The sequence below is a fragment of the Lepisma saccharinum genome, chromosome 8, assembly GCF_977018435.1.
Source record: "Lepisma saccharinum chromosome 8, izLepSacc3.1, whole genome shotgun sequence".
NCBI lineage: Eukaryota > Metazoa > Arthropoda > Insecta > Zygentoma > Lepismatidae > Lepisma > Lepisma saccharinum.
In genome coordinates, this window is record NC_139236.1 from 62,481,548 (window position 1) to 62,496,999 (window position 15,452).

Sequence of the window (15,452 nt, forward strand, 5' to 3'; positions counted from 1 at the left end):
TTACGTTCTGTGACCTCTCATAAAGAAAACTAAGTTTTGAGAGTTGTGGATCCATTTATTCTTTGGATTAAATGGTAGAATATAAAAATACCTTGTTTCTCTATTATACACTACACATTTTTCGATATAATGCAGTTATTACTGTAGTTATATCTTTATTTGTGTTATAAACAATAAAAATAACATTTAAATTAGAGACATGTATTTGTAGAATTTCGGGGCAAGGTTCAGCCCCTTAGCCCTCCCCCTGGCTACGTGCCTGAGGATATGAATTATGTGAAAGAGTTTGCTGATCTCATTGTGATACAGCACAGCTCATTGACTTCCAGTTATCCTGATATACACACAGGGACGTCGGAACTATTTTGAAGTAGGGAGACAGGTTTTCAAATCCGTCAACTAGATTTTACAATCTCTTTTCCATATATATAGTAATAGTTATTGAATATGTGAATATCCACAGTGGCTCGCGAGAGATAAGAGGAAGCCGAGAGGCCTCTATTACGGATTATTTTATACTTATAATTCCATTCAACGGTGCTTAATACAAGAAAACTGAAATATTATGTCTTACGATACGATAATTACAGCAAATTTCCATCCCTGACTAGTACTCGATCTTCGCATGTAGTTAGGCATGATGGTATCGAGGCATTCCTTGTTTTTAATGATTACTGACATAATTGAAAACGTACTACTTTTAAAAGTGGATGAAGTACACGTCCAAACGTATTGAGAAAATCCATGTTTCTGAAACTTTCTGATCGATGTGTTGCAAAGAAAGTTGCCTGTGTTCTCATTTACCATTTCATCATTTTATAAATCGTACAATAATTTTAACAAAAACGTCACATACTAAATAAGAATTACATGGATGAAAGAGTTACAAAGAAATAATAGATTTTGTTTATTTTACTTAATTTTTCTGCCATTTTTGGCTAATCACGAAGGCAAACGATGAGATTGAGGCAATATGGTATCTTTTATTTTGTAGGTGCTATATTTTTAAAAATTTCTGCTTCTGAAAAGGCGTAAAAAAATGGCGCAAAAAAAACAAACGATTTTTTCACCTTTTACTGATATTGCAAATCTCAGACTGTTATTCAGAGATTGAGATTGAAAAAATGAAACTCTCGGTAATGATAGAACATTTGCTAGGCTAAAGTGTTCCAACGAAGACTTTCAAATGTACTGCATGGTTGGAGAGGGCCGAGGTATCAAATATGGGTCAAGTCGCCACGCCAAGCCAACAGCTTTACAATTAGATATTTTGATCGGTAACTATTATAGCAGCTAGGTACCTGGTATTGCATTCGAATTAAATCAGTCTGAACTTTACAAGACTGGAGGCGTCAGGGGAGACCGTCCCCCTCTCACCCCGGAGAGGTCTAAAATATCGATCATGCCTCGATCTTGTCACCTAAAACTAAACAAATACTACTCCCAACGTAAAAATAAATCACCTGTTAACAAGAAAAAATGGTGTTACCTCTCTCTAAAGTCTAAAACTAAGACATCAGTTGTTGTTGTTTTTTTACCCGTGCGTATAGCACCGTGCCATGAAGACACATTTACGAAATGTGGGGGTAAGGCCCACACATTCTCGATCTCGGACATTTTGGAGGTGATTTGATCAGCACCACGCTCCAGCTGCCTTTACTCCCCAAGGTTGCTCCCCGGTACCTATTCATTTGAGGCTGGGTGAGCCCCGGAGCCGCTTTATGCTGGGAAAAGGCCGGAAAAATTCCGACCTTAGATCAGCCACCCCGGGTTTTGAACCCGGCTCTCCGCGTGACAGTCAGATGCCCTACTGACTAGAACTCCGTGTCCTTTCGCATTCGTCTCGAATTTTTTCCACTTTCAACTTCTTACCTAGAAGGCTCAAGCTTCATCTGCCCTCCCTGGTTCTGAGTCCTTGCAATGTAGTTGTAGATGGAAAAGAAGAGATTTAAAATTCTCTGCCCCCCCCCCTTCCCATCGGGGTACGCTTGGTTTATTGTTTCACACCGACCGCACATGTTGTATGGACGTACAATACCTGGTAGATTCAAAGGAAAACGAAACGGAAGCAGCGAATTTCTACGGGGAAAATTGCACGTTACATTTGATTTGCTGAGACACGGCTGCGATTCTTATCTGGATCTTCCTGTCACTTACTTCTTGCTGGTAGCGAAAACTTGAGTCCACGTTCATTTAACTAGTGCAAGAATATTTTTCATTTTTTTTCGAAACGAAACACAAGTCGGAAAAAATATATAGTCTCATTTTTAGCACGCGACAGGGGGAGGGCAAAAGGGGGTTACCTTGCCCCCCACCCCCGGTTCCGACGCCCCTGTATACACACGGCTTGTTTCATGTCTGTGACTAGCAAAGGCAGAGAGATACTTTTCTAAATTTAAAAGTATAAAAACCCATTTACGCAGTACTGTGGGTCAGTAACGCTTTAGTGGTCTGGCTTTACGAGGGTGAATCAAATATAAACGGGAATTTATTTTTCGTTATTTATTGGAACAAATACAAATGCATTACTTTTCTACATAGCTCCCTGCAACTGAAATGCACTTTTGTCAGCGTATAGACTTTGGCAATACCAATTTTCCAGAAAGTCGACGGACGTGTGTGCAGTCAGTTGCACACGAACTTCCCCACTCCTGCATCATCCTCAAAACGCTTACCTCCCAGTGCTGCTTTCAGTGGCCCAAACAAATAAATGGTAGTCCCAGGGAGATAAGTCTGGACTGTATGGAGGATGTTCAAGTGGTGACAAATGAATTTCCTCCAGTTTGTAACCTGCTACATCAGCTGTGTGAGGTCTGGCGTTGTCATGAAGCAGCAACACACACGTCTGATGGGCGTGCCACGTCGTTTGGTCCGATAAGCAGCCTTAGCACTTTCCAGGAGTCTATTTTTCGGTAGCCCAAGTTGTCATGAATGATCGCATGAGCACTACCATAGCTTATGCCCAGTGCAGAAGAAATTTCACTCATTGTCAAGCGACGATCACCTTCAATAAGGTCCTGAGCAACCTGAGTGACCCTTGCTCTTGGTCGCCGTTCATGTATTTCATTTTCCCGAGTTTCTCGTCCTTCACCAAAAAATGTTGTGCCATTCATAAACACGGGTCTTTGAAAGGGTGGACTCCTCATACTGAGCTCGAAGTCTCGTCAAAATTTCAGCTGGTCTTCTTTTGTAAGAAATTTGATAACGATGCCTTGCCCAACGGAAGGGTGTACCTCTTCCTCACTCATCATGTTACTCCAGGGAGGGAACAGACTCTACGTGTACGTATACACATCCCCACCAACATCACCTCAAGGCCACAGGTCTATACCACACTTTCCCTGGCCGTTCGAAAGAAATTCCACCCTCGTAATTTCAATTGAAAATGACAGAGCCCAAAATGTGTTTTAACAAAGTAATCGATGCTTTTACAGACAAATCAATTAAGAAATAATTTAAGTCATATATCTAACATTCTAAATGGTAATCAATTGATAAATAATGTAAGCATTGTAATTAATCATTAATCTTAATTTGTTAATGAGTAAGCACGTATTGTATTTCATAGTATTTATTTTATTAGTTATTTTGTACACATTTTTCAAAAACAAATAAACACAATTATAATCAAGAGAATTACATTTATTTATCACCCCATATGCTAAAATTACGCATTTTCATATTCGTAGATCCAGCCACTATAATAGCACACTAACTAGAGGCCACACTGAGTAGTCTGTCCCGGCCCCAATGAGTCTCGCTACGGCCTTGGTTTACTGTAGAGTGTATGATTATTTATTTCCCTGGAGCCTGGGAAACCAAATTCTTCCAGCTGTTCTTTGCCTATCTTGATCACAGTGGTGGTGACGTAATTTCGGCAGGATCGGTCAACCAATCAGTGTAGAATTTTATCTCCTTTGCACACACACACACACACATGGCCATGCGCATCACGTGACGACGTGCATGTTTGAAATTTAGCTGTCACTGTGTGTCTGCTAGGCATGATTAGCTAACAAGAAAGATAATGCACGAAAGTTTAATGGATTCATTACCTTCGGCAAACCAAGCAGGCAGGACACACCAACAAGCACGATATGAAGGTAATTATCCAAACTTGTAAATATAATTATACTAATATGTCGAACTTGTTCGCGATATTTCTGTTGCTGTAAATTCAAACACCTATTTCTTCTAGCATAATTTGAAATGTGTAGCATCGAGCAAAAAAACTGCAAATGGTATGTTGGTGCACAGGCAGCAATTTGAATAAACGTAACTGATCCAGATAGCAATTGAACTGTAATTAGTGCTTAATTTTGTACCAGTTCATGTGGCACAGTTTCGTGTTGGGAAAATATATTTCCACGATTAAATTAAGTTTTAAACTGCACAAGCACACGGGATATGCGCGTTCTATAGTTGTTGGCGTATCAAGCTTTGGTCCGGGCGACAAGACAAGCACTTTTCTGCACACCGCAGAATTGGAAATATACAGCATGCATGCTGTTCCGATATGGTCTGCTGCTGCTAACATGTAACTTAAAGTAGGTATGAAGGGGTATTGCATTCTTAGATGCTTTCCATATTATTTCCATAAATACTTTCAACACATGATCATGTAATATCTGGTCTTCAGAACTTTCTGCTATTTTAACCACCTGCTGAAAATAGTCTCTGCCATTTATAAAATATTGAAATGTGCTCATGGATCATTTGGAAGTCGTCTGGAGAAAAGCCAGTTTTGGGGTAGCCTGGTAAATTATATGTTTTTAAGTCTATTCGCCGAACCCAGCAATTTTACTCAAGTATACTGATTGTATAATTTGTCATTAGGCTATAGGTAACACAGTTGTCCTACTCACTGGTGCAACATCACCTTGCACATGGATGATAAGGAAGGAGCTTTGAGGGTACTAGTTTACTATCCTTCGGACAGATTTCTTCATTTCTACAGAAGAAACTACTTACCGTAATAAGTTCCTGTAGTATTGTCTAACATCGGGAAGGTGTTTTGTATGAAATTCTGGTAAGTTTTCCGTATCCTGGAAACTGATTTCTTCAAATTTAAAAGTTTGGGGCTCATTTGGGGGCCGGTGACTCCGGCCAATTTCTAACATGCCTTTAACAGGGAGTCTATAGAGAAAGCCGGAGAGGAGGCGGGGCTGCATTAGCGGTTGGGGGCGGTAGGTCAATTACCCCAGGGGCGGAGCCCGGAATCAGTGGGAAATTTGGACTCAAAAATTTCAAACTAAAATAATTTTTTAGTTTAAATTTCCCACCGATTCCGGGATGGACAGCCCCAAAAACCATTCACGGAATGTTCCACGAAGCAGATAGGTAAGTACGAATGTCAAAAATTGACGAAACTAAGAAGTTATAGGTGTCCGAAGGATAGTAAACTGTTACTAAATTGTAGTATAGTTTTAGGAAGGTATAAAGAACCTGAATTTGATACAATTTCGAGTTCATAACCAATCATTATGGAATAATTGATAACAGTTTTAAGTAACTGCCACATCTGGAGACATTTTCCTAAGAAAGTCCCTTGGATAATTTTGTTCATGTACCTGTTTTGTTCTCTTGACAAGTTCTCAGTTTAGGTAGATTTGCTTATCGTATTTTATTGGTATTATTAAATGATACTTGTGGCTATGTTGTTGAAACTACAGTAATGTTGTTCATTAAAATTAATTGCATTACTTTCAAATTAGCAACATTTTGTGTAAAACTGTAAATTGAAACCATTCGGGGTCCATTTTTACTTTTAATTTATAATTTAAATAGCTTGAAGATTCCACGACAAATCCTACTCATTTATATATAAACGAATTGAATTTTAAGTAGTTTCAATGTCGTTTAATTTTCAGATATTAAATTCCTGTTTTGAATTTATTCTTGCTTAATTATCTTTATTTGTTTGGATCCTATTGGACATGTATTCATTATATCAGTTTGCAAATAAATTGTTATTAATTTGCTGTCTACCTTTGTATTTTAAAGAATTGATCATTTCAGAAGATTTAAGTGATTGGATTTTTGTTTTTATCAAATTGCAGTTTTTTATGAACTAGATCATGGATCCATTGTATTGTTTATTCCAAATCTTGTTTATCAAGTGTAATGACTTTTTTCAGCAGTCCTATGGGCAATGCAGATGCGAAGAATTCTTCAATCTTCACTAGAACTTCTTGGATATTGTGAAGATGGAACAGCATGGTGTTATGGCAATGTATTGCATATCAAATATAAGTGAGACATTTATTTTGATAATAAGTTGAAATCTTTACACTTTGCATCTTGAGCTGCTGTTTCAATAACTGGTTAAGGCTTAAGCAATTCGTTGACCTACTGTGACCATTTAAATGCGGCATCTTCAGTATAGCTTTAGTATTTGAGTAACCAACTTTTCTTTTGTAATGTTATTTCTCAGCTTTATAGAGTATACGAGGGTCACTATTTATATTTTGAGCCTAACAATGAAAAAACAGGAATTTGGCATTGAAAACTGCTTTATTGTTTTTCGAAGTATTCTCATTTATGGTCAATACACTTTTGCATTCGTTCGAACCATTTGTCAAAGCAGTTTTTCCAATCTTCTTGAGACACCTCCATAATATGGTTTTTGAACGCATCAACGGCATCTTCCGCCGACGAAAATCGTTGTCCACGCAATTTATTCTTGACATTCGGGAACAAGAAGTAATTGGGTGCCAAATCAGGACTGTACGGCGGATGACCCATTAATTCGATTTTTTGACTGTTCATAAAGTCGGTTGTTAGACGAGATGTGTGACAGCTGGCGTTGTTTTGATGAAGAATGATCCGACGGCGTTTGTTTGTTTTCCGTATTTGACCGAAGACCTCTGGCAAACAAATTGTTGTGTACCATTCAGAGTTGACCGTTCTACGTTCCTCTAAAGGCACAGTTGCCACATGACCAGTTTTCCCGAAAAAACAGGCGACCATTTGTTTCGATGTGCTTCGAGCGCGAACAACTTTTGTTGGATTGGGTTCATCTTGAAACACCCATACAGTAGACTCAGGGTGGCGACAGACCTGGAAAACCTGGAAAACCGGGAAAAGTCAGGGAATTTGAGGTGTCAAAAAAAGTCAGGGAAATGTCAGGGAATTTCGTCTTCATTGACTTCGAACACTCTTTTGACGAAAATTGTTATAACTCGGGCACTATGGGAGCAATCTACTTCGCATAACTTTTGTTTCGCAGCTAAAACATCAGCGCATGCAACGGTGTACAATTTAGAACACCGGACCGAGGAAGGGGGGCACGTCCCCCGAATTTCAATGTAAAAAACAAAAGTCTGTAGTTTGCCCCCCTCTTCTCCCACTATTTTGGGGAGAAGGCGCGAACTTTAGTATTCTTTTCAAAGAATGGTCATTTCTCAAGAGAATGAAACATGTTTTATGTTCTTGGGTGCCATACAAGTTGAATAATAAGCCAAAATGTGATTTTTTTTTTTTACGAAAAATAGGTAATTTGCATTTTTGGAGGAAAATTGTTATAACTCGGGCACTAAGGGAGCAATGTACTTCGGATATGTTTTGTTTTGCAGATAAAACATCATAGCATGCAACCGTGTACAATTCAGAACGCCGAACCGAGGAAGGGGGGTTTAGGGGTGCGACTACCGAATTTCAATGAAAAAAACAACATAAAAATCTCGAGTTTACCCCCTCTTCTCCCGCTATTTGGGAAGAAGGCGCGAACTTTAGTATTCTTTTCAAAGAATGGACATTTCTCAAGGGAATGAAACATGTTTCATGTTCTTTGGTGCCATACAAGTTGAATAATATACCAAAATGTGATTTTTTTCCCAAAAAATAGGTAATTTGCATGTTTGGAGGAAAATTGTTATAACTCTGGTACTATTGGAGCAATCTACTTCGAATAAGTTTTGGTTTTCAGCTAGAACATCATAGCATGCAACTGTGTACAATTCAGAACACCGAACTGAGGAAGGGGGGTTTGGGGGCGCGACCACCTAATTTCAATGAAAAAAACAACATAAAAATCTGGAGTTTACCTCCTCTTCTCCCGATATTTTTGGGAGAAGGCGCAAACCTTAGTATTCTCTTCAAAGAATGGGCGTTTCCAAAGAGATTGAAACATGTTTCATGTTCTTGGGTGCCATACAAATTGAATAATGAGCCAAAATGTGAAACTCTGTTCGGAAATGTGGCATGGATATGTTGCGGAGGTTGGTCATTAATATGAATTTCCCAGGCTTGCTGCAGACCTGTGTCAGAGTTTCCACCCAAACATAAGAGTATGAAGGTCCAAAAACCACATTCATTTCGTAATCAGCACCATGATACCATATGGTATCATCGGGTCAGTACGATCTTACTCTGATGATACCATATGGTTGTTATCATCGGAGGAGTAAAGGTTAAGCCTCTAAATATTACGTGCAAAATACATTTAATTATCATTTTTTCTTGACCGTATGGGAGTAGTAAGGGGACCTGTCGACAGATGGAGGGGATAAGAGCGGCTGGTGCCGTCCGATAGTTGTCGGACGTCGTAGTAAGGCATTTTGTTGGGCAAACTGAAGGAACATGGAAACAAATATGTTCCATTGATACATACGATTTTTGTCGAATATCGCCACCCGACAAAGTATCTCACTACAACATGCGACAGAAATTGCATGGACTGCAACATCCAACAAAAATCGCATGCATAAACAAGAAGAGCTTTAGACTGCAAATATGCTGCTGGAATTTTATTACTCTTCTGGCTTACTTCACCTTATTTAATGTAGCAGTGCTTACGAAGGCTTTCTTTTATCATCCTGACGTATTACTGGTTTCGCACAAGTTAACATACGTTTACAATGACATGCAATATTCATAGATATCAAGAAGAATCCAACCAAACGGGATATACATAATTGAATACTATCACGAAAAAGTGAAACATAAATCTGCATTGGTGAACGTTATAAAAATTGGCAAGTGCATGCTCCCAACCTCAAATTTACTGCAGCACTAGTATTGCAATGAAATAACGCCACTCTCTGTCCTGTCTGTTTATTCTCGTGAGAGATGGTCTTAAATCTCTCATTGAGTGAAGTTAATGTCCAATATTATGAAATAAAATACTAATAATAAATACGTAAATATTTTAATATCATATTTACTCGAATCATTCAATCATAACAGCAAATCACTTCCTTCAAGAATTCACTTTTCTCTGCCAGCCCTGCTAAATTTTCACTTTCCATCTACTGATTTATACGAGGGGTGGCCAGAAAGTAATTTCCAATTAGTAGGTACATTGATTTTTCCCAAACGCCAAAACCGTGAAAAATGGTAATTGCTGCGAAATTATGTTTAGGAATGTGCAGTGATGTTTGGACACATTTTTCGCCCGTTCGAAATATCGAAATAATGCGAATTTGGCAAAAAATGCGAATTGTTAGCGTTTTCAGCGATTTTTTTTAAAGAAATGTCCTAAAACAACGAAAAATTCCATGAAATCCAACATTCTTGTCTTTTCTAGGCCATGTTTGTGTACATAGAACATGCAAGTTTTCCAACATTTTACTCAAGACTAAACTATAGAGTTATACGTACGTGGAATAATTCCGACAGCCACATTAAATCATTTATTTCCCACGATTTTTCAACTTCTATCAACACCATTTGCATCACAGAGCAAAGTGGCAGGGTTATAACAGAAGATCGACTGCGTATCTACCGTCACACGGGAGCCACATCTTCGTATTTGTCGCACGAGATATGTTTTGAATTACCAAGCTAAGTGCGCACTATGCGAGAGACCCGGGGTCGATCCCTGCGGGGGAGAACCGGGATGTTTTCCACCTATTCAAACTGCTCCGGTGCCCACCCAGCATCATATGAAGCTGGTACCTTGAGGAAACTTTGAGGGATAAAGGTAGCCAGGAGTGTGGTGCTGATCACATCACCCCCACCTTCAGCCGTGATCAAGAAAGTGTGGGGCCCTAACTCCACACCAAAAGTCCATTATCTAAAATCCTTACCTTAAAATTAATAACTTTCAAGATATCAAACTCTCGCGAAGAGGCGTAAGCCATGTGACTTACAATTTGAAACAGTAGTTTAAAAACACCATGAAGGTATAATTTCAGATATTTGCCAGAAAATGCGCTAAAATGAAAATGTGAATTTTAGGAAAAATAACACCGTAATGTAAAAAATAAAAAATAAGAAAATACACCAATTTGAAAAAAATATATCAAGGTCCCTACCGATTAGGCATAAATAAAACAAGAATATCAGGTGTAATTTAGTGCATTAGTAACAGTGAGTCCTAACCTAATTTTCGGCATAATCACCACCGTTGTTCTGTCATTTGTCGTAACATGGCACTAAATTTTGTATGCCGATGGTATATGTGTCTGACAGCAAAGATTGGAACTATCTTTACCGTAATGTAGCTGTCAAATCCTTGCCCTGCCAGAAACCTCTTCAGTTAAACAAAGATATGAAAGTCGGTACATTCAAGGCCAGGGCTGTACAGGGAGTGGTCTAAGATCTTTCGCCTGAAGTGATGCAAAGGGCCCGTGTGTAGTCAGCTGTTAGGGGTTTGTGCACATTTGATTGGCCTTCCGTGAATTGTCTGCACCATCGTCTGACCATACTATCACTCACGACGTCCGGTCTGCACAAATCACACGATTGCTGGTGGTTCTGTGCCAAATTCTGAGCGTGCAATGTAGGCTACATCGCAGTCGGTGGAAGACTTTATGAGAGCTGCAATCTTTAACCTAGAACTGTCCTAAACCTGCTGCATTGCAACTGTACCAGATTACAGCTACATGCCACTTCTTCCTGCCTTCATGTGTGTGTGTGTGTCGCTCTCCGACCACTAGTGCTGCATATAGGCACCATTGGAGCTTTTTTCAGGATGCCCCTCGTATATGAACTTTCAGAAGCTTTTATTATTAGAGTGTTCCTGTTTTAATGTGTTGGTTAGCTAAATCGGATACCTATACAATGCAATTCTATAAATTCCTTGCGTTAAATTTCTAATACTTACATACCCTTTTCGTCAGAATTAATGGTATAACTTCATGTTGTCAGTTTCACAGCACTTCACTTGGATATACTGTACTGAAACAGAAATCCCATCGATAATGTAAGGAAATATGACACTTTATTTTGTTCGATTCAGTTGTTTCACTTATATGCAAGAGTTAAGTCGTTTGCTTTACAGAGAAGAGAGAAGTTTGAAAAATGAGTCCGCACTCATAGTTTTTGCAAGCAGAGGGTTCCAAACCTCAGTGGAAATATCAACATATAATACTGAGAATGTATAAGGAGAATGATAAATTACAAGTTGTATTTCTTAATCAATCAATCTTCACTCTTATCTCATTTAGTCGTAACTTTAATAATAATAAGGTTTTTTATTTTGAACTTACTGTGTATGACAAAATTCCATAATCCTTCCTTAGCTTGTGAATTTTAATAATTTTCCAAATTCACTATTTTGCAGTTTGAATTCAAATCATAGAGAATAGAGAAATTAAGTCAATTTAATAGAAGATAATATTGGTACTTGGCAAAACCATACGTGGATCTGTATGAGTATATTATTTCCACTTGCAAAAACATCGATTTAGTTTAGTTTGTAATTGTCAGGGAAAAATGTAAATTTTGTCCTGGAAAACCTGGAAAAGTCAGGGAATTTCATTTCTGCTTGTTTGTAGCCACCGTGAGACTGCATTTTACGTTCTGGCTCATATGTATATATCCATGATTCGTCACCTGTTACAATCTCATATACGTCTTTTGAAGCACGACGATTGTATTTATTGAGCATTTGTTTGCACCAATTGACGCGAGCGTCTTTTTGAGTTTTTGTCAAATTGTGTGGGATCCAACGAGAACATACATTTCTCACAGCTAAATGATCATGTAATATTTTATATATGCTGGTGGAACTAATGCCTATGGTTGCCTCAATCTCACAGTATGTCACATGACGATCTTGCAGTATTAGGTTTTGCACAGCATCAATGTTTTCTTGAACAACAACTGATTTTGGACGACCTTCGCGAATCTCGTCGGTGAGCGAATGGCGGCCACGATTAAATTCGTTATACCAGCGTTTCACAGTGGCAAAGGATGGGGCTTAATCGCCAAATGTGGAAGTAAGTTGATTGATGCACTCTTGTCTTGATGATCCATGTCGAAAATCGTAAGAAATCATCGCACGAAAATGTTCACGAGTTAATCCATTTTATTGTTGTCGCGCAATCTCCAAGGCAACATGAACAACACAAATGAAGCTATTGACAAAACATTTGAAGTACGTTATGGTCAATAATGCCAGACGATTCCCTGCAAACGTCAAATCGCGCCTAACTTCAATCAGTGTTGCCAAGGCTCAAAATATAAATAGTGACCCTCGTACAATATTATATTTGTGTTCAAACTTGTGCTTAACCCCTTTTCAAATAAAAACAAAAAAATCCGGATGGTATGTACAAAGCATACGTACAGATACAACTTGCTTTGCTCTCCGGTAAGTTTGGAATCTGGTCAAGGCATGGATGTGTCAATCTTTATTCCATCATTCATTTCTTCATTTATCCTCATACAGTGATTAACCCAAGAGCTAGAGAAGCAGTGTAAAATGAACAGAAATAACTATTCTGCAATATTATTTTTGTGAAATTGAATTTGACAAGGTAATGGCAGATTTTGTGTTTAATATGATCAGAAGTACACATTTTACAAAAGTATTATGCAATTATTATTTTATTTCAGGTGTAATAGTGAACTTCTTGTGATGTCCTTTCATTGAATTTTTTTTGACAACCACATGCAGATGTCTTCATCAGGTGCTGAAAACGTCAGTGGATGGAAGTTCAAATTACATCTAAAGCTTTTGAGGAGTTTCTCGTGGAAGGCTTTGTTGACTTGGGACTAGAAATGCCAAATGTTTGGTACAGTGGTCATAGCATTTATAGATTAGAGTATGTGTTAGTGATCATAGTATTTTGTAAGTTTTGGCTGAAGTTGCTTGCTTTCAGTGGTGGCCGGCCGCTCATGAGACCTATACTGCCGTGTGTAACCACAAGTGAGTGTCCATTCACCAATTTCATCATGTCATCAATCATCCCCATCTTCGCAAATTAGCCAAAAGTGACACATGAAGCGAAGTAAAATAAATCAAATCTACCAAATCAAAAAATTACATTAACGTCCATGTATAGTTTTCACGTTATTTGCATTGCAAATATTTTGTTGCTTATAGACTGTTGGGTAGTCTGCTTTATATTATTCTCCTGCAAAAATTCTGCTGTTTGCAAGACACTGTCTGAAGGAGCGAAACTTTGCTTTTACAGCCGGACAAATCTGACAGGGCGCCATTCTCCCACTTTACGTCCCTGCGAGCATTCTGAGGCGAGGCTGCATTTGGGGGAGAGGTGAGGCAGCTGGGGAGAAAATATGCACGGGACCTGTGCATGGGAGGACGAATGTTTTCGTTGTCCCAAACCAAACCACCTAGCCGCTCTCCTCTGAGAACTGTGAATAATGAGTTGTCAGAAGGAAGGACGTTAACAAGAAAATTAGCAACCGTTGAAAAAAAAATAAACATTCTATATTCCATAATCTTATTCACTTATGACAAGCGTAGAGCAATAAATAACATAATTTCCAATGAAGGAAAAATTAATTATTGGAAATTGAAAAATACGGAATCTAGTTTGATTTGTGTTACTTAGCGTTGCTGATGGAGACTGCCAAGGCCTAGATTTGAACCAGGGACCCTTGGCATTCGTGCACACTGTGTTAACTACTACTATTTATCATTTATTAACTCTGTGGTTACCATTTAAGAATATGGACACTATATAAGATACTGGAAAAGAAAAGTTAGTTGAAAATTGCAGAAAAAGACCACCAATGAGTCTGGATTCAGTTGCAGGTCACATAATGGATGTTGGCATTTGTCCCAATCCTCACTTACAATTAATGTTGTGATTTACATGTGATTGTACTAATGTTAATTTTACTTTGTAGATAATGGATCATTGACCCTTGATACCAGTGATTGAAGATATCTTGGGAATTTCTCAATGGTGTTCTAGGAGTTACTCGGGTCTACCATGGAATTGAAACCTGACTAGACTTGTATCTTCTTGCAAAATCATGGAGTTCAACATCTTTTCCATCGTAAGTTGTCTTGGCTTTGAGGTTATGATCTGTTAGTTTCAAATGTTGAATGAATTTTGCAAGTTTTGTAATTTTGGTTGCTACCTAATACATTCATGGGAAAATTATATTCATTCTTGTAGTAAATGTGATCTTATATTTATGAAAAATAAGATGCAGTGTAGACTGAACTTCATGTAGGTAATGGAGCTGTGGCAGTGACTACTCAAGGATTTGACACCCTCCAGATGTCATTGCTGGACCATCATATTTCCTGACAACAGAACTTCTAGTGGTGTGTGTTCATCAACGCATCTTCCAGTGTAAGTATTCCAAATATTGAATTAGTCTGACAAGTTCTTTGATTTGTAGATTTGTTTCTTATAATTTGTTGCTAATAATAAATAGAACTGGTGGTCATATTGTAACTAAATGTTTTTCATGAAATTGCATTGCTTTTCTTCCACATTAGCTAAATTTTATATGAAATTCTTTCCTATTTAATTTCAACACATTTGGTGTCTGTTGTTGCTTTTGTATTCATAATTTCAATAGTTTGAGGATTTCAGGACAAATCCTACTTGCTTGTATGAAAATAAATTGAATTCAATGATGAAATTAACCACTATTTTTTCATAGCTTGTGAATAGCAATACATACTACATTTAAGAGTTAATAGCTAAGCATGTCACTGTTGTGTAATTTTCCAATATTCAGTTCCTGTTTTGAGTGCATTCTTGTTATACATTGGTTAACCATTTCATCCTGACATACTTTAGGTTCAGTCTGTGTAATTATCTCGTATGTTTATTCTGGAAGTGTCCAAATAAATTGTTATAAATGTGCTGTCACCTTTCTTTAAAGTGTTTTAAATAATTGATGACTTCAGAATGTTAATCATAGGATTTTTTCATCTTTTTTATATATATATATATATATGTAAAACTGGATCATGTATACATTAAATTATTTATTCCAAATCTTGTTTAACATGTGCATTTATTTTTTCCAGCAGTCCCGGTTCTTCATGTACCTATGGACAGTGAAGATATAAAAGAATTCTTCACTGGAGCTCCTTGGATGTCTTGAAGATGGAACAGCATGGTGTTATGGCAAGGTATTGCATACCAGATATAGTAATCTGACAGAATTTGTGACCTTAATTTTGGTAGTTAGTTGACGCTTTAATATTTTGAATTTAGAGCTGCTGTTTTAATAGTACTTAAGGATTCAGCAATTTTGTATGGGAATAAATTAGTACATGATGAAATCATGTA

The 15,452-nt window shown here is 37.8% G+C and overlaps 1 long non-coding RNA gene across 1 annotated transcript; it reads left to right on the forward strand.

Moving 5' to 3' along the window:
* Positions 1–3,975: 3,975 nt before the first annotated feature.
* LOC145991505 (uncharacterized) lies at positions 3,976–14,456 on the forward strand. Its single transcript, XR_014442065.1, has 4 exons — positions 3,976–4,103; positions 6,138–6,232; positions 12,784–12,962; positions 14,044–14,456. It is a non-coding gene; the product is annotated as an uncharacterized LOC145991505 (long non-coding RNA).
* The last annotated feature ends 996 nt before the right edge of the window (positions 14,457–15,452 follow it).